Raw genomic sequence first — 26,955 nt, forward strand, 5'->3', positions numbered from 1 at the left:
TGTCCACGTCTATGGTTTTCCCTGGAGGGACTTTGACAGGAAACGTGTATGCTTCAGTTTTCACCTCGGTGTTCTCCAAACCATATGAGCTCTCGTTTCCCACTGTAAGTTTGAATCCAGTTTCAACTTCCAGAAGACCTGAAACTTCTGCCTTCACACTTCCATGTGAAGCAAGGATTCCAGCTTGTTGGTAACAGACCAGGATGACTTTCTGGTGATTGTTTTGGAGGTTTCTAATTCATATTCTTGAGTTTCACTAGTATTGTTATGGTATGTCATGGATTTGATTTCCTCAACAGCGACAGTGTTATTATTATTATTATTATTATTATTATTATTATTATTATTGACGCAATCACACTCTTGTTATCGTCACTATTTATTATTATTATTAGTATTATTATTATTCCGTTTCCTGGGCGCGCTACTAGTCCTAAACGGTAATAGCTAAAATTCTGGTTCCAACGCTAAAATGTTCATCATGTTATGCTTAAGTGTGCTATTACTTTTCATGTTGATAAGTATTGTAGTTTATTTTATATTAATTTTAAATGTGATCGTTACGGACTTCACTTCCTGGTTTCCGCACGGGCATTTAAGGAGAGCGCGCACAGTTCGGCTTTTCTCTGAGATTTTCGGGAGCTGCCGTAAACAAGCATGTAAAACATTACTAGTCCTAAATGGTAATAGCTAGAAACATGGTTCCAACGCTCAAATGTTGCCCATGTTATGCTTATGTGTGCCATTGCTTTTCATGCTGATAAGTATTGTAGTTTATTTTATATTAATGTGTACATGCATTGTTCACGGACTTCACTTCCTGGTTTCCGTACAGTTCGGTCTTTCTCGGGGATTTTCGGTAGGTGCCGTAAACGCATCTGTAGATGTCGTAAACAAGCATGTAAAACCTTACTAGTCCTAAACGGTAATAGCTAGAAACATGGTTCCAACACTGCTTAGGTGTGCTATTACTTTTCATGCTGACAAGTATTATAGTTTTTTATATGGATTTGTAAATGCATTTTTCACGGACTTCGGACCGCTGCTGTGTGTGTGTGAGACACGCCGGTTCGTTTAGACTTCATATTTTAACTGTAACTTTATTTTGTTTATTATTCAATAATTTTTTGCAATAGTTAGCATAGCATGTATAGTTTTTATATATGTAACGGAGGCTTGCGCTAGGTGCCGTGCAGTGAGTTGTATAAAGCCTGTTTCAACTTGCTTACAAGTCACCTTGCTTTTACTCCACTGATCTCAGTAGTATTACAAGCTGCACTTTAGCTTATTTGTTAGCGCGCCCGTGCTTAAGTGTGCTATTACTTTTCATGCTGATAAGTATTGTAGTTTATTTTATATTAATTTTTAAATGCATTACGGACTTCAGACCGAAGAAAGGAAGAGGTTGGACACATCGTCTTTAAACTGTTCCCAGCGCACACACTGGTTCGTTTAGACTTCATATTTTAACCGTGGCTTTAGTTTGTATATATTATTTGAGAATGTCTTGCAATAGTTTAAGCATATTTAGCGTGAATATCGTATATTGTGTATTTGATGGTGGCTAGCGGTAGTGCATGTAAAGTATTAGTACCACTGATCTCAATGATGTTACAAGTGGCAGTTTAGCTTATTTGGTAGAGCGTCCGCCTCCCAAGCTGGAGACCTGCTCGGAGTTGTGTTTATATATCATTTCAGAAGTTCTCGCAATAGTTTAAGCAACATCTCTTATATATGGTTCCAACGCTAAAATGTTGCTCATGTTGTGCTTAAGTGTGCTATTACTTTTCATACTGATAAGTATTATAGTTTATTTAATATGGATTACTCAATGCATTTTTCACGGACTTCAGACCGCTACTGTGTGCGCGTGTGTGTGTGTGCGCGCGTGTGTGTGTGTGCGCGTGTGTGTGTGTGTGTGTGACCTCAGTTAGAGTGAGGGAAGAGGTTTTTTTTAAGGACGCATCGTCTTTAAACTGTTCCTACAGCTTGAGTTCTTACTCTACAGCCACATGAACTACCGTAAACTTTTTAAACTGTGACTATAGCTTTTAAATATTATTTTATCATGTCTTGCAATAGTTTAAGCAACATATTCGCAATCACACTCGCATTTTCTTCTGGAAATGTGACATTCTAATTTTTACTGTGAGCCTTATTACTGCTAAAATAAGTGGTACCACCAGTACTTGGTGCTATTTTTCACTTCTTATTATATATTTACAATTTATATGTCAGTATTCTTTGTTTGAAAGGTAGAACTTTGAACTTGATTTTGAATGAAACGCAGAAACTTTCTGTGATGAACAGCAATTGGAACGTGAAAATATGCATCTTTCAGGTCGACACTTACAAACCAATTGTCTGCTGCCACAGACTGAAGAACGTCGGCTGTGCGCAGCAATCAAAAAGGAAGGACACGCAGGAACAAATTCAGACGCCTCAAATTGAGAATTGGGCGGAACCCGCCATCCTTTTTCGGAACAAGAAAATATGTCGAATAAAACCCGTCTCTCTGGACGAGGGGATGAACTTTGTCTATGGCTTCCTTCTGTAACAGTGAAAGAATTTCCAGAGAGAGAGAGCCATTGAAGGAACTGCGTCTCTGACAGCCGTCTGAACAATTCTTGAATATCTGGGAGGCCGGCGTCAAAACTGTAGAGTATATCCTCTGTTTAGAGTTGACCAACCCAGGGGTCTGCTGTGTTGGTCTTCCAGTACTCTAGCGTTCTACTGAAAAATGGTCAGCCACCGGCCTGAATGTCTCAGGCTTTGTGTGTGTCTGTTGAGTCTTATTATCTGAGTGGGTGTCTAATAAAAGTAAAGGATAAATAAAGATCACAATGTTCCTGTTTACATTTTTCCATCACCACAGTCTGAATTTTTAAACTTTTTTTTTTTCTAATTTTTAAATATAATTCAAGCTTCTTTTTTTTTTATGTGTTTCATTTATAACCCACCCCGTGTTTGAACCTCCCATGCAACTATCCAAGTAAGGCTTAAGACTTAAAAAGTTGTTTTTATTTAGTGTTACCCCTAATACTGGTCACTGACTAATACTAATTTATTAGTCAGCTTTACATTGAGTTATTGACTTTTTATTCATTTATTCCTCATTTTGCTTTGACCAGTTAGTTTTATTTAAGTCTCATAAAGTAAAATTACAAGGTAACCTGCAATATATTCAGAATGTTTGTGTGATATGCACAATAAATTCATAAATTCATCAAGTGCCATCTCTCTTAGGTTTGATGCATTTGCTTGTTTTGGGATTCTTTTGAGAGAGTAAAAGGGGTTGGGAAAGCTATTATAGCAAATTACACTGAAAGATTTATCAGAACAGCTTTGGCACTATCTGACTACATCACCCTAGGAATTTCACCCAAAGAATTAACATGCACAGGTTTAAATCACCGATATTGGTCAGAGAGATTGGCCACCATACAAAAATAAGTTGTTTATTGACAATTCTTTAATAAAAGCAGCATTTAAATAAATACAGTTGCATTTGATTCTTTCTCAGTAGACCACAAAGGGTCAGAAAACAGTCAAAGCAGTGAACTAGAGGCAACAACCGAGGCAGAGGGTCAGGCTAACCTCTCCGCAAACGTACCTTCCTTGCACACACACACAAACGTGAAGATGAAGAGCACAACGCACGTTGAGGACCATCAAGGAAGGTCCAGTCCTCTACCCCAAGTGCCCAGGCTCTGCCAAGACAAAGAAGATAGACATCAAAAGGTAGAACAATGGAGTAACCTTTAGCTGAGTTTATCAGGCTCAGTGTCGGACCATGTGACTAGATCAGAAAATTTTTTAAACATTTTTTTTTTTTTTTTTAATCTTTTTTTAATAGAATTGAAATTCAAACTTTGTATTTTATTTATAATCCGCCCCGTGTATGCACCTCCCATGTAACTATCCAAGTAATGCTTAAGACTGTCGTGATGTCGGAGCTCAGAATCCAGCAGAAAGCCCATTTCTTTCATTTTAGCAGCAGTTTACAGATTCAGATCCCTAATGAGCAAGCCGGTGGCGAGGAAAAACTACATGAAGAAACCTCGAGAGGAACCAGACTCAAAAGGAAACCCATCCTCATCTGGGTGCCACCAGAGAATGTGATTATAAATCAATAATCTTCTACAGCTGTAGGCTATGAGGTCAAATAGGACCAGTGGTGGCTCTGATACCTAACAAATCTGCTGCTGCCTAAAGAAACAGTCCAATGGTTTTCCATTAGACTAGCTGAGGTGACGCCTAAACCCCAGAAGCAAACATCTGTTTGGCCCATCACAGTGGCAGGAGTAATGTGAAATTGTGTTTCCTGAAAAACACACAACAGCATGACCTTGTGCTTCTACAGTGGAGCACTGAGGCCTTGTGTTGATGCCAGTGATGCTTTCTCGGAGCTTTTAAAGTTTGAAGCAGGCAGAGCGTCAGCTTCTGTTAATCAGCTGGAGCGCACCAGTGCTGCAGGTGGCTACTGATCAAGACACACAAGAAGGTCTGATGGAGTCGAGCGGTGGGAGCACGTGGAGGTGGGTCTGGGGCGGGATTAAGCACTTTTAACTTAATTTTTTAAAAAAGGATATTTTTGGATCAGCTAGAAGATCCAGGGTCTTCAGGAGCCTGTGAACTAAAACAAACAATAAAAGTTAGATATTAAAATAGACTAGAAACAATCAGTATTACCTAATTTTAGATTTTAATATAATGATGTGTTCTTAATATAACTTCATAATATAAATAACAAAATAATATAAATCTGTTAGAGACCTCAGTGCTGATATCTGTAGTCTAGACTATTATAGTGTGTCTTAAGTAAGTGTAATGAAGTCTGTTCTGTTCTAACTCTCTTACCTAGACAGTTTCTGTCTAAACCAGGTGTGGTTCGGGATTTCATCAAACAGAGCTTGCTTGTAGTTTTGCAGACACAATGATAACAGCTGGCAGCACTCTGTGTTGGCAGTAATGAGACAGAGCTTGAGATAAAAATTATTGCAATGCTTAATTCTACAGGTCAAATTGTGATGCTTCTGAAATGCAAAAATGAAAGGATTTGCTCACCTGGAGAACCAAACTGTGAACACTTCTCAATGATCTGATTTGAAGACTCAACGTAAACGTCTCCATAGAGCATTTCAGCCAGGATTAAACCCAGACTCCAGATGCAAGAAATATATTCTATATAGAAATAAAGAGCAGTTACATGACAGAAATAACCTCCAGTGTACTGGCTTTGAATATATCCTATATCTTTTCTGAACTGACCCATCCTGTCACAATCTGACACCAAAACGCTGTAGCTAAAGTCTATCAACTTCACTTCTAGCGTGTCCGGATTCACCAGAATATTCTTGGAATGGATGTCGCCGTGGAAAACTCCATGGGCAATGCAGTGACCAACAGCTTGAACCACCTGCTGCATGATCTCTCGAGCCACATCTTCCGAGAGATGATTATTTCCCTGCATTCTGCAGAACGTCTCGAGGTCTATGCAGGGGCTGAGTCGCTCAAGCACCAAGACAAAAGAAGTGGACACATCGAGACATTCCAGCAGCTCCACCACATTCTCACAACGAGGCTGCTCGGACACCATCTCCATTAACTCCACCTCCCGAGGCTTTGTTCCAGGCTAAAATTCCAAACAGACATAGTTAGCATGGGTTTGGAGTGAATACGGTTAAACTGTGATAAGCAGAGATTACAATGTCGGTACAACGATTAACAGTCTTTCTCTGATACTTATTATGGAGGATTCAGAAATCTCAATCTTTAATGATGTTCACAGTAATCAATACATGGAAGTATCATATTGGACTAGATCTGCTCTATAACATGATGGTGATTTACACTTTATTGGGTCTCTACAGAATGCAGTAGTAAAGTAAGGGTACTTACAAATGACTCTGACCTTTTTGCTCAAATATTTCAAGGCAACCTGTTCACAAAGACAAAACAGAATTAGTTCAATAACAATTTAAAACGATCCTCCTGTTCCAAAGTTTACACCCCCTAGCTCGTAATGTATTGTGTTGCCTTCTTGAGCATCAGTGACACATATTGTAATAGTTGTGTACGAGTCTCTCATTTGTCCTTGGTTACCAACCTTAACATCATATAGCCTCTGTTGGAAACGGGTAAACTATGCAGAAGATGCTGGAAGAGCAAAGAATGTGCAGGACCTGAAGGATTTTTCTAAAGAAATGTGGGCAGTTTTACTGCTCAGGACAAACAAGGGACTCATGAACACTATCCCAACACATAAAAGCAGTTGCTGATTGTCCAAGTAACAACACACCGTACTTTAGAATCAAGTGGGTGTAAACTCTTCAACTGGAACATGTGTCTTGTGAACTATATGTAAAGAACTGGCTTATTCAAGGCAGAACCACCAAATCCTCTTATCTTTCTATCTTTCTACTAATCTTTCTACAGATTCAGCAAAGGGGATGACGCCTTACACATACACTATATTGCCAAAAGTTTTGGGACTTCTGCCTTTACATGCACATGACATCCAATTCTTAATTCTCCAATTCTTAATATGGAGTTGTCCCACCCTTTGCAGCTATAACAGTTTCAACTGTTGTTTGAAGACTTTCCACAAGGTTTAGGAGTGTGTTTATGGGAATTTTTGACCATTCCTCTAGAAGCACATTGGTGAGGTCAGGCACTGATGTTGGACGAGAAGGCCTGGCTCACAGTCTCCGCTCTAATTCATCCCAGAGGTGTTCTGTGGGGTTGAGGTCAGGCCAGTCAAGTTCCTCCACACCAAACTCTCTCATCTATGTCTTTATGGACCTTGCTTCGTGAACTAGTGTGCAGTCATGTTGGAACAGGAAGGGGTCATTGCATTTGCATTGCACTTGGTGATGTAATGCTTGGATACAGCTCCTCGGCCATGAAAACCCATTCCATGATGCTCACTACGCATTGTTCTTGTGCTAATCTGAAGGCCACGGGAAGTTTGGAGGTCTGTAGCTATTGACTGATTTTATGTAGACTTCCACTTCATGGCCGTGTTGCTGTTTTTCCCAATTGCAAAATTTCCACTTTGTTATAATACCACTAACAGTTCACCGTAGAATATTTAGTAGTGAGGAAACTTCATGAATTGACTTATTGTAATTATTACTTTATAAAACACTTATCTGTCTAGTCTCTAGTTTCTTGGTGGCCACAAGTCAGTTTAGAAAGCATCCTAGAAAACCGTGTTTAATTCAGCGCAGTTGTATTTGGGTTTTTTTTTTTTGTTTGCACGACTGTAAAATTTCAGAAACTAAATGATAAAATTGAAATGTATATTTATTCCTAACGAGCCAGTCAGAGACAGCAGTGGCAAGGAAATACTCCCTAAGACACGGGCTGATCCTTTTCATTTACCTATAACAGCATTTTGTATGAAATATAATGCAATGGTTTGAACTTTAGAACTTTCTGATGCTCATTTTCCAGAGGCCTCATTTACGTTTCCTATATTTTCCCACTTCCAATCAGCTCACATCACTGATTCAGGCACTGTAGTAATTTGTCTAAATTTGTCCAATCTGACTGTGTCTCAGGGAAGTGTGTTAATGCTCTACAATTTCTGTATGGAGTTGATCTGTGGTAATTAACTGTACATGTGCAGACTTCTTACCGGTCTCCCGTCTGCCTTACGCTCTCCAGCATAAACAGCGCTGTGGGCTCCTTTTCCCAACAGCTCTCCCACAATGTACCGTGAATCTAATTCCTCTGTTTTACACACACACACAGGGTTGGAAGATAAAGATTACATCACAGAGATGTTATTAAATGGTCCTGTCTCTGAATCTGGTGTTTTAAATATGATCATCTGGAACATTACTAACATTTTTAAACTGAAGAGAACATTTGAATGAAACAGATTACCCATCATGAAATAAGGTAAAGATTTTGCAAACTGATCTTTGCAGCTATCTAAGCTCCAGTTATTTCTGTCTCTTACCCAAAGACTTACATCTGGCTATACATGTGTAAATCTGTGCTATAGTTTACTTTATAATAAACCACCCTGTGGAACAAATTATGACTAGACATTATTTTGTACCATCCTGATCTCTCTCTATCTCTGTAGTTAATTTTGCTGAGTTATATGTTTGCTATCTACACAGCACTGTACATACCTTGGAACTCCTGAGAGGAGCTGGGCTGCTTCAGGTTAAAAGAAACAGGAGGATAAAATGCATGGACATATCTGAGCAGCCGGCAAAGTTTCAGCAGCCACTCGGTTTCTTCTGCCTTCTTTTGAAGCAGACCATAAGAAAGCTACAAGACAAACAGGGAAAGTAAAACACTGATGAAGACTTTGCATTTGTTAACCAGGAGCCTTTTCACAATTATAAATCTTCTTACTTACCTCTATAACGCTTCCAATTAAATAGCTGTTGGCGTGCCGAGGCATTGTGAAGATGCTTTTAGTGATTCCTTCACAGTACTTGAGTGCTTGATCAGAAAGTCCGTCCTTGGCTAGCTTGAGGGCATGAAAGTACTTCAGTGTCTAAGACAGACAAAGAATCGTTCATTCTCAGTACCATGGTTCCTCGTCAAATTTGACATGAAAAAGAAATGAAGAAAATTTCAAACCTGGAAGTGTGGCTGGCTGATCCCTGAGGTCAGAGACATTGCATGCTCATAGACCTCAGTTCTCTCCATCACATCCTGTGGGGCTGACTGATATACGTGTAACCTGGTACAAAGAGCAAACATATCAAGTTAGGAATGTAAAAACAGACACACACACACACAACGTACAGATTATATCCGATCAGGTCAAATGTATCACGTAATCCCAGCTCCATGCGTGCCACCACATAGCAGATGTGTCCTGCAAAGGTCTGTCTTCCGGAAACTGAAAATGAAAAACAAAAAGCACATGAGGATCAGAGATCTTAACCCAGTCCACTTTATTAGGAACACCAGTTCATTTATACAATTACACAAATCAAGTTTCTGAAATATAGAAACTTTCTTCAACAACCAAGCAACAGATTCTGAGATTCTTTCTCCATTCTGATGTTTGCACTGAACATTAATCAAAGCTCTTGACCTGTATCTACGTGACTTTATACATTGTGCTGCTGCTTCCATGTGACTTACTGATGGATGAATGTTCAGGTTTTCCTAGTAAAGTGGCTAATGAATGTAGTAACATGTTAATTCTAGAAAAATCCCTGTACTGTAGAGTGAATCCGTACCAAAATCATCTCCCATTTTAACAATGGCTTTTCGCTTTTCCTCTTCTGTGGCCCTGGAGCATAAAAGACGTGCCAGAGGAATACACCAGTCTGTCAGGTCCTTAGCCGATCCGAACTGTAGCAGAAAGTGTCACGTTAGTCCACAGGATACTGACAAAAACAACACACTCAGTAAAGGTAGACACTGAAACCCTCACCTTTCTCCTCACATCCCTGTAGCCCTTGAAGATGACTGGGGCGAATATCAGCCATCATCACTCTCTAAAAAGAAAAACATTTATATTCATTTATATATGTCCACTATACAAATATTTATTTATTTACACACTTCTTAAAACACACAGCATCTCTGGATATCATCATTTATCCTCCTTAAATAATCCCAGCTGTAGCACATAATGAAATCCAGCACTTACTCCATTTCGTTTATAGAAGAGTTCCATAATCATCCAGAAGAAATAGAAGGTCTGTTGATCAGGGTCATTCAGCTGTTTGAAACACTCCTGAATCTTCCCCTGAATAAACCTGATCAGGTCGTCCTTCTGCATCTTATTACTGCAAAAGATGTTGGAAAAAACTGAGTTATATAGATCTCACACACACACACACACACACACACACCACCTGATGACATGCTTCATAACATCAGTACTAAAATCTCACCTCATCAGAGGACCACGAAATGGTACCTTCTTCACATTAGGTCCTTTTCCATCTTGAGGTGTACAATATTCACGTACAAACGATGTCTTCACCACGCTTTTGCAATTCTGTGGAACAGCAGCAGATGATATGTTATTTATACGGTTACGGGTGTTTTTTAGTTTTATATTTGTCTCTACAGTTTGGTCATCTGTGGCTTTTTGAAGATTTTGAGAATGCAGGCTCAGTAAATCTCACTAAATGATGTTTTTAAAACATGTTGTAGCTGTTTCTATGCCAAATAAATGTAAAAATAAGAAACACAGTTAAACTGTAATCACACCAATAATTCATTCCAGAAAATAGGAAATACAGAAGGAACAAAGTTCATTTACTGAACGATTCAGAATTTGATATCAGGTCTGATTTCTTCCATAGCCCATCCACCATTTTGTTTTTTGCTTCCATCTGGTCGATACTGATACTTTCTCTAACTAAATATTTGTACTGACTTGTATGCACAGTCCTATACTCATCTTCTGAATGTACTTTCTGAATATACAATTTCAGAATATAAAAGTTATAAAATATATATTTATATTAATCCCTAAAAACCAGGCAGAGGCAGCAGTGGCAAGGAGAAATTCCCTGAGACACATTCATTTACCTGCAACAGCATTTTGTATGAAATATAATGAACTGGTTTGAAAAATAGAATTTTCTTATGTTCATGCAGAGGCCTCATTTCTGTAGAATATATAAATCTTTTACAAAGACAGTAAAAATATTTAACTATCAGGTGGCATATTATATTAGTGACATTATGGAGGTGCTTATAGGGGTTTATGGGGTGTGTAGGTTGTTTTTAATGGGTTTATCTGACTGATTATTTTTCGACTTGGCATTAGACTCAGAATGAATTAACTTCATAAGGCGAGGTCTTTATGTACAAGGGTTCAGATCTAAATTTTACAGGAAAAAAAGAAGAAAATTTCAAACCTGAAAGCATGGCTGGCCGATCCGTGAGGTCAGAGACAGTGAGTTATTTAGGACTGACCCATGTTTGAATAACCTGGCAGAAAGAACAAACATATCAAGTTAGGAAAATAAACACACACAAACACAAACACAATCACACACACAAACATACACACACACAAACACAATCACAAACACACACACACAAACATACAAACACACACACACCCCTTACCATTGATTTCCAACCAGGCCGAATTGTGTGGGTGCATAGATATTCCCTGCATTGAAACATCTGACACCTGAAGATGAAAACCAAACAAGCTTGTGAGGATCAGAGACCTTAATCCAGTCCACTTTATTAGGAACACCAGTTCATAAAATTACAGTAGTCGTGTTGCTGAAATACAGAAACATGCTTCAACAACCAAGCAGTCAGGTGTTCCTAATAAATTGGACAGTGAATGTAGCAACATGTTAATTCCATAAAAATCTTTGTACTCTAGAGTGAATCCCTACCGAAATTGACTTCCTTTTTAACAACGGCTTTTCGCTGTTCATTCTCAGCAGGGACGGTGTGTAAAAGTCTGGCCAGAGGAACACACCAGCGCTCCTGGTTCATAACACGTCCGAGCTGCAGCAGAAAGTGACACGTTATTCCATGTGATCCTGACAAAAACAACACACACTGTACAGGTAGATGCTGACGCTCTAACACTCACCTGTCTCGTCAAGTTGTTCCTTAAGAGAATTATAGCAATCATTACTGTCTGTAAAGAAAAGATATATTCATCAAGCACATCTGTTCTAGAGATACCATCTCCACACACTGGTCTTCATGTATTTCTAATCTGTGGTTTGCTCAGTGTACTTACAGAGTTCACCTTTCAGTTTTAACAGCAGAAATCTCCCTCTACTGAACAATGGAGTCCTTAAAGCAGAAAATGAGCAAATCTTCAGCAGCTGAAAAAAAGACCTGCTTCGTCTCCATAACATCACAGAACCTGATTCCAATTCTGTTGTGATGCCACTCCACAGCTGCTGCAACACCAACACTGTCCTTCTTATAACTACAGAAATACAATAAATAACTCAACTAATCAGTGTTATTAAACACAAACAAGGCTCAGTGTACCACATTACAGAGTCTCTTGAGGATAAACACACTTACTGTCCACTTTATTAGGAACACCTGTGCATTCATGCAGTTATCTAATCAGCCAATCATGTGGCAGCAGGAAACTGTATAAAATCATGTAGATACCAGAAACAGGTCCAATGACCTGGTCCCTTTGTATCTATTTCCTGTCTCTATTTCACTGACTAAATTCCCCACACTCTTAGGATTCACTTCACAGTGTAATTTAATCCAAAATGACAAATTCAGACATATTCCATGCCTTAAACAAATAACTTTTCCTGATTTTGGAAACATCATTAAGATCACATGATCTGGGAAAAACTTATACATTTATACAAACTCTTCCTCTAAAAGGTAACTCACTCACAACTTTTTACAATAATTATAAAGAAATGTTTTATATAGCCTTTAGTGGAATATGGTTCCCTGCAGACAGGAAACAATTTCACAATGGCAGTGGGGTATTTTTCTCTATGGCAGCATGTAGGAATCTTCCAGTTGGCTGTCTTCTTGTGTTAAAGAACACATCTCCCCCAGGCTTCCTCCTTCACTGGCCATCTATAAACAAAAAATAAAGAAAAAAATAAAACCTGCAGTTGATAAGATTAACAATTCAACATATCATGCAGAAACTCCATCTCTCTAACAAGTCTATTTCACATGTAGAGATGTGTAGAACTATAGCGAAACTAATAATGCTACCTTAACTGCCATTCCATTGACCTCACTTGTAATGAAATTTGGATCAAGCAGTATACAGTACCATTTTAGCCTCCTGGGATGCGTTCCTTGCTCTAAGAGCACGTATTTATTTAAGAGCAAGTATTTATTACACAGAGCAGTCATGTTCACGTGAATGGGCACGTTAATCAGTCAACAATAATGGCTAGCGGTGGAGCAGAAGAACTCGAAAAGCCTCCCGCGTCATTCAAATTGCATGTATGAAAGCATTTTGGCTTCCCCGTAAAATATAATGATGACAGAAGAAGGGTGGTGGACAAAACGGTTACAGTGTGTAGGCACTGTGGCATGAGAAAGCCGCATGAAAGCAGCAATACATCAACATGGCCACACATCTGAAGGGACATCACCCTGGTTCTCGTCTTTTTGAAAAAAAAAATTGTCATTATAAGATTTGGTCTGTTTTCGGGGCTCAGGTTGTTTTTCACATGCTAAACTTTAACAACTGAGTATTGAATATTTTATTTTAAAATTTTTATTTATTCATCTGCTTATTTCTTGATTTTATTTTTTGTTAAAAAATTTTGTTGTTGATTTTATTTTTTGTTTAATTTAAAAAATTTTAATTAAATTTGTCTCCTCCCAATTTTTTGCTGATCTGAATGATGATCCGATCCGTGACTCAGAAACCTTAACGTGATCCGAACCGTGATTTTTGTGATCCGTTGCACCACTAATTCTTAGCATAGGTATTTCTTATCTTTAAAAATATATAGGTTAATTGTTTCTTCATATCTATTTGCAAAATGCAAAGTGAGCAAACAGAAGAAAAGTGGACATCAAATCAATATTTGTTGTGACTAGCCTCTGGCTTCAAACCAGCATCAGTTCTTACACTTTGTACATGTTTAAGAAGTCAGGGATTTTGTAGGATCAGAGTCAGGTGTATGATTAAACAATTATACCAAGCAGGTGCTAACGATCATCAATTTCATATGTAGGTTAAACACAGTCATTAACTGAAACAAAAAGCACTGTGTAAGAGTTTAAGACTGGGTGAGGAACAAACCAAACTCTGCTACTAAAGTGAAGACAGTTTCATGTCACAGGTCATACACCATGGCAAGACTGAACACAGCAACAGCACACAAGGCAGTTCTACTGCATCAGCAAGGTCTCTCACAGGAAAAGATTTCAACACAAACTGAGGTTTCTGTTCAAGACGTGCTGTTCAAGCTATTTTAAAGAAATCATATTTTATCAGAAACTACGTAATCAAAATGGCGGCCCCTTTCACTACACTGTCACAAAATGGCGGCTCCATTCACTACACTGTCACAAAATGGTGCCCCTTTTTACACACTGTCACAAAATGGTGGTTCTTTTCACTACACTGTCACAAAATGGTGGCTCCTTTTGCCACACTGTCACAAAATGGCGGTTCTTTTCACTACACTGTCACAAAATGGCGACCCCTTTCACTACACTGTCACAAAATGGTGGCTCCATTCACTACACTGTCACAAAATGGTGGCTCCTTTTGCCACACTGTCACAAAATGGCGATTCTTTTCACTACACTGTCACAAAATGGTGGTTCTTTTCACTACACTGTCACAAAATGGCGACCCCTTTCACTACACTGTCACAAAATGGTGGCTCCATTCACTACACTGTCACAAAATGGTGGCTCCTTTTGCCACACTGTCACAAACTGGCGATTCTTTTCACTACACTGTCACAAAATGGTGGTTCTTTTCACTACACTGTCACAAAATGGCGGCCCCTTTCACCACACTGTCCCAAAATGGTGGCCCCTTTCACCACACTGTCACGAAATGGTGGCTCCTTTCACCACATTGTCCCAAAATGGTGGCCCCTTTCACCACACTGTCACAAAATGGTGGCTCCTTTCACCACACTGTCACAAACTGGCGATTCTTTTCACTACACTGTCACAAAATGGTGGTTCTTTTCACTACACTGTCACAAAATGGCGGCCCCTTTCACCACACTGTCCCAAAATGGTGGCCCCTTTCACCACACTGTCACGAAATGGTGGCTCCTTTCACCACATTGTCCCAAAATGGTGGCCCCTTTCACCACACTGTCACGAAATGGTGGCTCCTTTCACCACACTGTCACAAAATGGCGGCCCCTTTCACCACACTGTCACAAAATGGCGGCCCTTTTATCACAAACTATGGCTGGTCATTCTCCTACCTGCGCGTTCACACAAACCTAACAATAGTTTTTCTGCCTCATGTTACCACACGGAATCCAATTCAGACGTTTTAAAATGACATCTAATCTCGAGTCATGTATTATTCAAGCTTCATATAAAAATAGACCAAAAATCAAGCGACCATCATTAAATAACATTATTTTACTTTGTCTAAAATTCATAGTCACATCATTTTACAACAACGATGTCTTTCATTTTATTACTTACCAGAAAGATCCGAAAATGAGCTGCAAGCACAGCAAGTCTCCCTCAGGTCTAAGATGGATATATTAGCTCCGGAAGCTAGCTGGCTAATATTTAAACACCGACTAAGTGTAGCAAACTAGTAGCAAGCTATACAGGACTAACCGAGTCATGAATATGTTAATATATTTAAAATGCAAAGAAAACTACTTAAAATAAATAGAGAAAATCCTGTTTTACAAAAGTAATGATTAAATAATGGCAATGCTAATCATATCGCTAGCATGAAAAGGACACTGTCTGGCTAATATTTCAAGTTAGTGATGGTCATGGTTATGATTATCAGAATCCTTAATGACTGCAGTTTAAAAAGTTTTATGTCTAGTTCTAAATATTGTTCATAAAAAGAGTGAAGTAATGAAGATTATTTGCCTTTTTCATTCTCAGCCCACAGTCTCACTCCAAAAAGCAATGAGTAGAAGTTTAACCCTTTATAGGACACTCATTAAAATACTTGGAAATTCAGCATTTCAGCTCTGGAGTGTTATTGAAGGTTATTACAAGACTTTTAATCTTTAATGACATTTTAAATTCATTTTTATGTTGTAAATCAAGGTCAATAAAGTTATATTGAAAAGAAATATATGCCATCTACTTTTTATTGGTACCCATAAAATAAACCTTCTTGAGATATTTCAAGGAAACAGTATCAGGGAAAGTGACTTGAAATAAATTTAGTAGAAAATGATAGATTTTATCTGAAAAATATGATTACTTTTAGCTGTATAAGAATCTTTATTTTGTCCAACTTTAGGAGTGGATTTTTTTTCATCTGTGATTGGTCTGTAAACATAATACTCTCTTTTAATAACAACACAGTTATAACATGATTACCGTGCCGCCATATTACCTCTCAATAGCTGCCTACATACCTGATGATGGTGAAGATGTAAGTGAAGTTGAAGATAAAGACACATCATCTTTCAGAGTGATGTCTTCCTCATCTACACTGTCTGATTCATCACTGTCCTGAGCTATTTCCTCTAGGACAGGGGTGTCCAATCTCATCTAGAAAGGGCCGGTGTGGGTGCAGGTTTTCATTCCAACGAAGCAGAAGCTAGGGTATTGATCCTAAGGATAATGCTCCAGGGTTGTCGGCCCCACAGCTTTGAGCAATCTGACGAATAACATCTGATACCACATCTGATGCCAGCATATCAGGTGTGAAAAGAATGGGGACCTTTCGTCCATGTTTGAGTCTTATCTCGATTCATGTTTTGTAACATCATGCCCATGTTTATTAAACAGATGTTCTCCAAACTTTAATATGCATTTCTCTTTGCGGACAACATTTGCGATCTCATCCTCATGCATGTCCTGCACCATTTTCCAAAAGTTTGTATTCACACCATCTGGAACAGGTTCAGTATATTTACAAGGGGCTTGGACTCTTGATGTTCCTGGCTTTAAACCTTTGCCAATATTGCTTAGTTGGCATCTCTGCATGTGCCTCCATAAGGCTCTCCTCTTGAGGTAAGCCTCACAGTTTATACAGTGCAAGTAATCAACAGCTTTTACTGGCGCTTTGGATTGTTGATGGGGTATAACCATTCCCTTTCCCTCTGTGAGAACCTGATTATTATGGGCACGGTTACCTCAATTTAACAATATTTATTTATTTAGATCCTTTTGGACATGACAATCTTTATGTTGTGATTCCAAATGATGTGCTAGTTTGCTGACAGGCTTTGAGCAATACAAGGAGTAGTATTTTTTGCAATATACTCTTCTGCCATCTTTTTTCTTTGAGAGCGTCATGACTGTTACCTTAGACATGTCAGATGAAGAAGATTCTTCAGTGTCCTTTGTAGGCAGAGATCTAGCATGTGTTGTTTGCCTTCTGTTATGTGGCTGGACATCTTCTCTCAGAGATTTAGCTGAAGTTACATTGTGTACCTTCCTCTTCTTATGTTTGTGCTGTTGGACATCTGAGTCTTCTGAACTGTCACTTTCTCTTTCAGAAGTTTCTGGAACATATTACATATCTATTAAGCTAAAAAAAAAAGAAAAAAAAAGAGAAGATTTGATTTTTCCAAGTCTGGTTAGATATCAGAAATATTCAGAGAAAACAAGAAATTGAGATCAGAAAAGGCTAGACTTTTAGAGGAAATTTAGAATGCCCACTTAAAGTGAAACACTCAGTATGTAGAGTACTTTGCAAATACCTAGTCTATTATAACCATGTAACTGTGTAGTAGTAATAGTAATAAATGAACATTTACACTGTCCGTTCTTGTGAGCTCAGCAATGCTTGTGTCCTTGTCATCGATAAAATGACCCTCATTGCCACTGGAGCTCTGGTGTTCTTTCTGAAAAAAAAAGAACTTTTTACTTTTTATTCTTTATTTTATTGTAAAACTTCTTTTTAACAGTGGAAAGTCCACTATAAATGAATTCAGATTTTTACTATAAAAGATCTGCATTTGAGTGATAACATGAAAGGTTATGTTTATGTGTTTAATCAGATCCAGTTTGTCAAAAATATTGACTGTTGTGCAAGGTGTTGTACAACTAACCATTGCTGTCTTGGAGCAGTGCTGTAAAAGGGAGGTCCCCTCTCCTGCATCATGTGATGCCTTTGTGAGCATCTTATTATAGCGGGTCTCACAGTGATCGTGGCGTTTTTTTTAGTTTCTGTAGGCGACGCAAGTGCCTATTTTGAGGCTGCAAATTAGAAAAGTTTTAAACGATCATCATTGTACAGTCAAATGTTAAACAACTTCAGTAAACTCAAGGCATATAATTACACATAATTACTGTTTAATCTGGATTCCATTTCCAAAAACATTTAAAAAGAAATACAAAATAAATGTTTTGTTGGAAAAAATGTTTGATCGCAAGAGCTAATAAAATTTGAGAGGGGTGTAATATTACCTGTGACATTATTTTACTACACAATTTAAAAACAATTTAAAAATTTTTAAAAATGTAAATTTGCTTTTGTACCATCTGAGTGTAGTATCATCTGAAAACTTTTATATGAATTATTTGGAATATTCATTCTGTATAAAGTGTACTTAGGTAAATTGGTGTATAACCTTGTGATGATGACCCCTGAGTTGGTAACAATGGACACTAAATACAAATCTTCTGGAACGGATTGTTTTGTAACCAGAGGTAACACTGTACATATATAAACTATATGTACTCCCTTTGTAAAAATGAAATACTGTCACACATTATAGTTTTCCTGTTGTAGGTACATAATCATACATGTACACAATTGTTTCTACTGTAAATTATAAGAATGATGACATATCCCTACCTCTTGCTTCTGTTCATCATTAGACATCATCATCCCAGCCACTGCAAATCAATGCCAGAAGATAAAAATCTTCATTTGGCTTAAGTTTAATTAACACTGATGATTTCATCCTGGACTGGTGACCTGTCCAGGGTGTACCCCTGCCTTTCGCCCTATGTGTGCTGGGATAGGCTCCAGCTGACCCCCATGACCATGATGGATTCCATCCTTCTTTTCTCCTCATCTAGTCCTAGACCTAAACCTAAAGAGAATGACTAACATATTCACATTTGGAGCCAGCTTTCCCGCTATCATCTGATGTAGCCAGTGGACATTCAGATATCAAGTCTATAAATCAGGATCAGGAATTAAGACTATAAATTCTGTGAAGGCAGATAATGGCTACATAATTAATGACATAACTGTTTACCTAAATGCAAGATGACAGATTTAAAAATAATACAGTAGGCCTAATACATTTATTTGGTCAGATCTGAAGGGAGTAGTGTGGTTAATCACAGTCAGTGAATTAGACTGACAGCACTGCTTAATAACAGATGACTAACATACAGTCAACATATGCAGGACAATCAAGACACACACAAACGGACTAAGGAACAGCTTCTTCCCCAGAGCTGTAACCTGCATCCGCACCCCCCCCACACACACAAATTTATAACAGCTAATAGTTAAGCTGTTACCCCCCCCCCTTCTCCACCAGATTACTGCTAACTGTACTGCTTTTATTATAATCTGTGCAAAACTTCCCCAATCTCATTAATACCTGTTTGTACTGTTACTGTTTTTGCACTATTCATGTCCTGCTGTATTTATTCACTGATTTATTCATTCATCCACTCTGTATTTATTCATCTTCTGTACTTTTCTGTATATTCTTATTCTTATATTGTATATTTTTTATAATATTTTTATATATTTTTATTTTATATTTCTTCTTCTTCTTCTTCTTTCGGCTTTTCCCAGTGACTCCAGAGCGAATCATCTCTCTCCATCTATCCCTGTCTTCTGCATCCTCAACACTTGCACCCAACATGAGCTGTCCCTCCGATATACTTGTTCCTAATCCTGTCCAACCGTGTCACTCCCAAAGAGAACCTCAACATCTTCAGCTCTGCTACCTCCAGCTCCGACTCCTGTCTCAGTGACACTGCCTCTAAAACCATACAGCATGGCCGGTCTCACCACTCTCTTGTACACCTTCCCTTTGATTCTCGCTGATATTTTTCTATCACACAGAACTCCCGACACCTTTCTCCACCCGTTCCAACCTGCCTGCACTCGCTTCTTTACCTCTATACCCACACTCTCCATTGCTCTGGACTGATGCCCTGATGTTTACATATTTTTGTTAAGTTTGATTATACTGTATATCTTCTATTTAACTGTGGATAGTTAATCGTATAATTCAATTTTTTTACACCTAAATCTTGTACTTTTATTCATTCAATATTGTAAATAAAATTTACAACATAAAAATGAATTTAAAATGTCATTAAAGATTAAAAGTCTTGTAATAACCTTCAATAACACTCCAGAGCTGAAATGCTGAATTTCCAAGTATTTTAATGAGTGTCCTATAAAGGGTTAAATTTCTACTCATTGCTTTTTGGAGTAAAGACTGAGACTGTGGGCTGAGAATGAAAAAGGCAAATAATCTTCATTACTTCACTCTTTTTATGAACAATATTTAGAACTAGACATAAAACTTTTTAAACTGCAGTCATTAAGGATTCTGATAATCATAACCATGACCATCACTAACTTGAAATATTAGCCAGACAGTGTCCTTTTCATGCTAGCGATATGATTAGCATTGCCATTATTTAATCATTACTTTTGTAAAACAGGATTTTCTCTATTTATTTTAAGTAATTTTCTTTGCATTTTAAATATATTAACATATTCATGACTCGGTTAGTCCTGTATAGCTTGCTACTAGTTTGCTACTCTTAGTCGGTGTTTAAATATTAGCCAGCTAGCTTCCGGAGCTAATATATCCATCTTAGACCTGAGGGAGACTTGCTGTGCTTGCAGCTCATTTTCGGATCTTTCTGGTAAGTAATAAAATGAAAGACATCGTTGTTTAATGTGATTATGTGACTATGAATTTTAGACAAAGTAAAATAATGTTATTTAATGATGGTCGCTTGATTTTTGGTCTATTTTTATATGAAGCTTGAATAATACATGACTCGAGATTAGATGTCATTTTAAAACGTCTGAATTGGATTCCGTGTGGTAACATGAGGCAGAAAAACTATTGTTAGGTTTGTGTGAACGCGCAGGTAGGAGAATGACCAGCCATAGTTTGTGATAAAAGGGCCGCCATTTTGTGACAGTGTGGTAAAAGGGGCCACCATTTTGTGACAGTGTGGTAAAAGGGGCCGCCATTTTGTGACAGTGTGGTAAAAGGGGCCACCATTTTGTGACAGTGTGGTAAAAGGGGCCGCCATTTTGTGACCGTGTGGTAAAAGGGGCCACCATTTTGTGACCGTGTGGTAAAAGGGGCCGCCATTTTGTGACCGTGTGGTAAAAGGGGCCACCATTTTGTGACAGTGTGGTAAAAAGGGCCGCCATTTTATGACAGTGTGGTAAAAGGGGCCACCATTTTGTTACAGTGTGGTAAAAGGGGCCACCATTTTGTGACAGTGTGGTAAAAGGGGCCACCATTTTGTGACAGTGTGGTAAAAAGGGCCGCCATTTTGTGACAGTGTGGTAAAAGGGGCCACCATTTTGTGACAGTGTGGTAAAAAGGGCCGCCATTTTGTGACAGTGTGGTAAAAGGGGCCGCCATTTTGTGACAGTGTGGTAAAAGGGGCCGCCATTTTGTGACAGTGTGGTAAAAAGGGCCGCCATTTTGTGACAGTGTGGTAAAAGGGGCCACCATTTGTGACAGTGTGCTAAGGAGAGACAGAGAAAGAGACGGACAGACAGACAGAGAGAGAGAGAGGCTCCATCTACTGGCTGATATTACAGTAAAATACACAAAGGAAATTCTTTCTTTAAAAAAAATTAATCATTATTTTATTTGTTAGTTTGGACTTCTTGTTCATGTTAAACCAAGATCATTAACATGGACAGTCATCCTCATCATCATCAGTTTTAATATCATCATCATCATCAATATGAACAGCAGCATGAACCGAAACATGAACTTTAACAGGAACATGAATTTTTATTTATTTAAATTGATTAAGCTGATTTTTTAACTAAATCTGTTCATATTTTAGCTGTTTGTGCCTAATTTTATTACGCGGTTAAAAAACTCCACTTTTGTTTGTAACATGTTTTAAATAATTTATTGACACAAACTAATAAGAGGTTATTATTGCACTAGTTTGTTTGTTTGGAATGACTAATGTTAATAAACAGAATTAATTAATTTAAAGGTTTTCTCATCTGTTCTCTCTCTCTGAAGGTAAACACCAGAGCAGAAGGGTCAGTATGAATAACATCAAGAGCCTCATAGCGAGAAGAGATGACCCTGTGATGCAGTACGTCCTCGACCACTTGCTGAGAGAACACCATGGAGCACAAATGGAACATTATGATGGTGGCGTGTGAACGGTCTCAGTTCATGGCAAACCTGACGAGACTCATCAAAGCCAAGAAGGCCATCAAGTTCAGTGTGACATCATCACCACACTGAACACACACACACACGCACACACACACACACAAGGGCCTTGTTTATCAATTATTTAGTAAAGATGTGTGGAAATGTTTGTGAACTGACATTTCCGCCTGATTTTCTTTATACACCTGTGTGTGTGTTTTGTAAGGTGTCAGAGAAGTGCAACACAAATGAACAAATCCGAAAAGGAGAATTCAGACAAGGCGGAAAAGGTAGGTATAGTTTGCAAATGGAATTCTTACCTCTGATTGGACGAGACATCTGTCACTCAGGATCTACAGGAAGTAGTGTATCTAACTATTTCTTGTACATGTGTGGAGTTCTGCTTTCACTTTAAACCATTTTTCTCCAATAGTGCAACTTTAAAACTTTTAAAGAAAATAACAAACATATATATTTATAAGTAAATGGAATTCATTCAGCACTACTGTGAGGAAGGACGTTCATATGGCATGATTTTGGATATACTGATAGCGTATCATGGAGTAAAGATTAGTTTGGAATCTCTAAAAACACACCTGAAGAACGCAGGAATGTTCTGGAAGACCAAACTATTCCAGATTAAAGGATGTAAGGAGCGCTATAAGAGCAGAGCTGTGTTCATACACACACCAATCCACTTTCTACTGCTGCAGCTACTGCTGGACTTCCTGTAGATCCTGAGTGACCCATGTCTCGTCCAATCAGAGGGAAGAATTCCATTCACAATCTATACCTACCTTTTCCACTGGCCCTTTTCAATTGACAAATATAAAACACGCATACATTTTAAGTTTACAGAAGAAAAGAGAACCTAATACAGCAAAACCTGAAGGCCTGTGAAATATGAAATAAACGGATCATACCATTATGTGAAAGAAGGAAGCGGGGCAGACGCTCTGCAGACAGTGAGTGTAGAGGTACAGGCCAGGTACACAGAGTGACAGAGAGGTGCGGGGGAGACGGATTTAAATACAAGCGCGGCGGGAAAAAGTGAAGAAATGAGAGAAAACATTCATAAGTGCTAAATTAGGCTAAAACAGAAGGCTCCGACTGATACTAAATGAAGAGCCATTTGGGAGCCGTAAGAGCCGACTCTTCTAAGGGAGCCGAGCCAAAAGAACCGAATCTTTGAAAAGAGCCGGACCTCCATCACTAGAAGTCAGATTCTCCAACAAATGACTCATGAAACGGTTCCCTAATGAATCGCTCATAAATACTCACGATTCAAGAGTTAGTTAGAGAATTGTTCGAACGAGTCTACCGTTCTGTACGACCCTCTTTAGGATAAGCAGTAGAGAATATGAATAGAATTTTAATAGTTTTACCTATTTTATCAACAACATTTACAAAGTATTTTTTGTGTTTTTATTTCTTACCCTCAGGATGGCAAGTCCAAGCCGCTCTATTGACCCTGCACCTCTTAGGTGCAAGTGCGTGGAAAAACTTTGTATTGTTGTCTAAATATGGGTGACTGTATTTGTTTGTTGGCCCTGCAACATTAGAATTTCGATCAGCTCTCCTGGACCTACCAGAGGAGGCAGAGAGCAGCAAAGGAGGCCCTTTGTCCACCTTCACCTCTTCTGGTGAAGAAGAGGACCTTTTTTCAAGACCAGGGTTTTTGAGTCTCCAGGGCAAAATGAAAAATGTATGTGAATGTGATATTAAGATTGATTTTATACTTTAGAACAATTATTCTAGTCAACTGGATGTGTTCTGTTGCTTAAGATGATTCACTCCAATCAAAGTGGCATCACCAGTTGAGGCATCATCCTCAGCATGAAGCTCATGGTACATAGTGACAGTAAAGAGGACTTGGTGCACTGTTAATTAAATTAACTTCTAAACTGACTTGTCTTGACATCACTGTATATAATAAGGTTTAAATGCTGTGAAATACCCAACATCAGTTCCTAACTGATGAAGCCACTTGGATGAGTGGTGGTATTTCTCTAGCCAAAGAGAAATACATTCACAGCTCTAATTAACAAAATGGAAAGTAAATGAACAAAAGACAAATCCAAATCAATTCAATATTTAGTGTGCAAAACAAAACACCATCAAGTCTCCTAGGTTCTCTTGCACACAGTTTTTGAAGGAACTCGGCAGGTAGGTTGTTCCAAACATCTTGGAAAACGCCTGCTTCTGATCATATAAAATCCCTGACTTTGTGCAAGTGTACAAAGTGTGCAAGATGCTGGTTTGAAGTAAAATTAGATTCACACCACATATTGATTTGATTTAGATTTTTCTTTTGTTTGCTCACTTTGCATTTTGTAAACTGATAAAAAAAAATAAACAAGTAAAATATATATTTTTGAAAGCATGCTAACTTTACACCATTTCTTCACACCTGTCTAAACCTTTGTACAGTAGTGTAGATAGATAGAAAGAGAGAGAGAGAGAGATACATTTACTGTCTACTTTATTAGGAACATCCTCATATCTGCTTATCTTACAGTGTCATACAAACTCTCAATCTCCAACCCCAGAAAAAAAGGCAAACATGCTAACGACTAAGACACCATGCCCAAACACACACACACGTTTGCCTTACACCTCCATGGTTGGGGGCTCATTTCCCACCTACGCCCTGTATGTGGAGTTTACAATCTCAGTTCTTGGTTCTTCTGGGTACTCCAGTTACCTAACCCCATGTGTTATAGGCTGTTTGGGATCTCTCTCTCTATCTCTCTCTCAGCAAGAGGTACTCTTGCAGGAATGGTCAGCAACATTTTTATGATTGTATCTTAATTTTGTAATCAGACATGGCCTGCTCCTGAAGTCACCCAGCACTGCAGACTTATTTTATATTCCCAGTACAGGTGGATTAACCTAATTTGGGTGCATCAGTTAAGGATCAAATTCAAAATATGTATTGTTGGAGGACTCCAAGTCTGTAAAGAACGGTGATATTGTACTCACATGTGACACAGTTTAACATCTGGTCTATAATGGTGCATAAGGTGAGAATGACACGGTCACAGTTTCCCATCCAGGATATATTTTGGTGATTCTCACGAAATTTTTTTCCATTATTAGAACATCCATTTATTTTTTTTTCTAAGAAATTTTTTATGTTAATTTGTTTAAATTAAATCATAACACACATTCAGACACAGCCGGACCCGTTGCGGTAATGAGAATTTCAGCAGAAAATACAATAAAATAGTAAAATAATTCATTCTCATGTTGAAATTACACATTGTGCAAGGTAGAGAACAGTATTGTCTTTATTCTGATGCTTTTTTATATTACTAAATTACACTTTTTTATTTAAAATCATTAGTGCCATGGTGTTTCAGTGGTTTTGTGAGAATCACCCATTTATTATGTGTGGCCAGCACATTCTAGATGTCTCCTTGTGGAGGGATGAGGCTGTGGCAGAGCTCCATGAAGGGTACAAGGTGAAGCTTACCCACCTTCTCTCCACCATCCAGCTGAACGGGAAGGGCAAATTGACATTTTGACAAATTGAGATGACATTAAAGTGACAGGGTAATGGTTTTTAACGGTGATCAAATTTAGTCCACGGTAATCAGTACACAGCCATAAGAACTTGTCATGCTTCTGTACAAAGAAGAATCCTGCTGCTGCTGGTGACAAGGAGGGACAAATGATACTGGCAGCCAGGGAGTCCTGATTGTAAGAGTTCATGGCCTCCTGCTCCAGTCCTGAAAGGTTTTAAAGGCATCCTCTGGGTGGCATGGTGCCCAGTAAGAGGTGAAAGGCACAACAGTAGGGCTGGTGAGGAGATCGGGATGAAGTCTTTGCCTTGCTAAAAACCGCCCCTAGGTCATGGTAAACGAGTGGTACAGTGCAGAGGTGGCTCGTTTGACACAGGAGAAGGAATAGGTGGCCTGGGCTGTGGCAGTGGTGTAATAGGATATTCCCCAGCTGAGAACCTGACCACTAGTCCAGTCTGTGTGAGGGTTATGTCTCTTTAACCAAGGAAACCCGAACATGATGAGGGCTTGGGAAGATGGGATGACGAGGAATGACAGACACTCTTGATGGTGCTTAGCCATGTTCACCAGAAAAGCTTTTGTCCTGCATTGGGTCTTGTGGAGGACCGTCCAAGGCTTGAACTTGGAGAGTGACCAGGAGTAACTTGGTTTCAACCCCCAGGTGTCATGCCAGTTCCTGGTCCATGAATTCAGGATCTGCCCCCTGTGTCCATGAAGACTGCCAGGTCAAGGTTCTGAGAATTTACCATATTGCAGGCCTTAAGCAGGGGACTACTTCGGCAGATATGGGGCTCAAATCATGGGGAGCAGGCACCTGGCTCGAACATAAAGCCGGACAGGAGCAGACCTTCTAAAGAGAAAAACTCTCGCAATGCACACAGCCAGCTCACTGGACAGTTGACCCTGCAAGCTCTGCTCCCACACAAACAACACAAAGAGTGTGAGAGTCTCCATAAAAAATGGGGCATGCCAGCACACATATTTTAAATCATTAGCTTGCCATATCAGTTAGAGATGCAAGAAACTAGACAAGACAGTCGACTAAGTAGACAATTCACATGGACAGACAAGCAGCTTCCTGAAGATAAAGAAGCTGGGGTTATGTGACATAGATGCCCTTTTATAGTCTTTCTCGGTGTACTGGATAGAATAGTGAAAGATGCTGGTTTGCAGAACAAGTTAATTCTGTAGGTTTAAGTGGTTTAACACTATAGAAGTTGTTAAGGAACATTTCAGAAGTTGCTAAGGCTCTGCTAAATTATTTATGAGCCACAAATCTGATTAAAAGAATTTAGTATATGAGAGGAAGTACACCATAAAGATTGTTTCCTAACTATAATAAACCCAAAGAAGAAGAAGGAGACTGTATTCAATGGTCCTGCAGCTCCTGGGGAATTCTCAAGAGTTTGTTCACAACATTATTTTTAGTATTTTATTTTTTATTTTTTAGCTTGTCTCTTGGA

At 38.7% G+C, this 26,955-nt stretch overlaps 1 long non-coding RNA gene across 1 annotated transcript; it reads right to left on the reverse strand.

The window, feature by feature from the left end:
* Nucleotides 1-4,503: 4,503 nt before the first annotated feature.
* Nucleotides 4,504-5,271, reverse strand: LOC131345692 (uncharacterized). The gene is made up of 3 exons (XR_009203517.1): nt 5,068-5,271; nt 4,861-4,957; nt 4,504-4,636 (listed from the first exon to the last, which is right to left on the reverse strand). It is a non-coding gene; the product is annotated as an uncharacterized LOC131345692 (long non-coding RNA).
* Nucleotides 5,272-26,955: the final 21,684 nt, after the last annotated feature.

The sequence above is a fragment of the Hemibagrus wyckioides genome, linkage group LG25, assembly GCF_019097595.1.
Source record: "Hemibagrus wyckioides isolate EC202008001 linkage group LG25, SWU_Hwy_1.0, whole genome shotgun sequence".
NCBI classification, from domain to species: Eukaryota; Metazoa; Chordata; class Actinopteri; order Siluriformes; family Bagridae; genus Hemibagrus; species Hemibagrus wyckioides.